This window comes from Haemorhous mexicanus, chromosome 13 (assembly GCF_027477595.1).
Source record: "Haemorhous mexicanus isolate bHaeMex1 chromosome 13, bHaeMex1.pri, whole genome shotgun sequence".
Taxonomy (NCBI): domain Eukaryota; kingdom Metazoa; phylum Chordata; class Aves; order Passeriformes; family Fringillidae; genus Haemorhous; species Haemorhous mexicanus.
In genome coordinates, this window is record NC_082353.1 from 12,408,317 (window position 1) to 12,409,804 (window position 1,488).

Genomic DNA, 1,488 nt, shown 5'->3' on the forward strand with positions numbered 1-1,488 from the left:
TAGTTGAGTAATTGCTTTGTTCTAACTCATCCTTTTCCTACTATGAATGTTCGTGGCAAAACAATTAACACTTCATAATACCAAGTTAAAGATCCATAATGCACCCCCATGGATATGTAGTTGCAGTTTTTCTTGATGTATCAAAGTTATGATTCCACTTGTAAGTACTTGTGTGATGGGTTTGGTACATTGCTTTTCTCTATTTTTTCCCCTTGGGTGAAGAGGGAGGAACTGAAGTGAATTGAGCTACATCAGTTTTCCTGGTGTGTCTCAGGAAATGTTTGTTGTGCAGCTCCCTGAGGCTCCCTGAAAGTGCACCTGAGAAACAGTGAGTTGGAAACTTCACAGCTGCAAAGTTCTTGATGGAAACAAGCTCCCTGCAGTCATCCAGGAAATGGTGCTGCAGAAGCATGGTTCAGCTGAAGGTGCTTAACCATGAGGCCAGGAAACAGCCAAGCCTCAAACTTTGAAACCCAGGCTGGGTTGGAAGAGTTAGCAAGGAAAAAATAAAAATCACTGAACCTGAGTGCACTTGGTATGTGATCCTGGAGCCATCCCTACAGCCCTGGGATACAGTGCTGTGGATGTAACATGTTCTTAGGTATTTTAAGTCTCTTTTGCTTGTACACTGGAGGTTCCAGTAGCTTTGAGTCAAAGTAATGGAGTGCTTAATGGAGAGAGAACCCTCCAAAATGCTCTTTGAATTTACTTATTTTAAAAAGTAGAAGTTAAGAAGAACAGACATAGCTGCAATCAGCAAACTTGTTTTTCACTGTCTGTTCCCCATGCAGTCCATTATTAAAGCTGCTCCATTTGACACACTGGCTAAACTGTAAATCTCAAAATTGCAAGTAGAAGAGGCAGTTTCTTCTGAACTTGACAGTTTAGATCAGTCCAATCTTTACAATACAATTCCATTTAGACACAAAAATAAACTTTCCCCTGTGAGTTTGGTCAAGCACTGGCACAGGATGCACACAGAGGTGGTAGAGTCTCCATCCTTGGAGACAGACAAAATAGTGCTCAAGGCAGACTGCCACAGGCCTGGCAGTCTGCCTTGAGCAGGAGGGCTGGAACTAGGCAACCTGCAGAGGAGCATTCCACCTCTACTGGTCTGGTTGTGAAAGTGGGGTTTTTTTGCTTGTTTTCCAGCTCCAATCATCTGCAATTTTTTTTTAATTTGCAGAAAAACTCAAATTTTATCACCCCAACATGAGTTTGAGGTTGGTTTTTTTTTTTTTTTTTTTCATTTGGAATAATTTATACTTAACTGTCAGATTGAAATATATTTAAAACTTTTCTTTGGATTTCTAATGCTTTCAGAAGCTAAAGCACTGTTTTGTTTTCAAGAAGCCCATACAGCACATTTTCTGGGTGAATGCTTTATCTCTACAGTTTTTGAGGAAAGAAGAAGGGCAACTCAGACTTATCCTTTTTGTCACTGGTGAGCAATCAAAGTTCAAGGTTTTGTGTTCTTGAGAGAGGTTG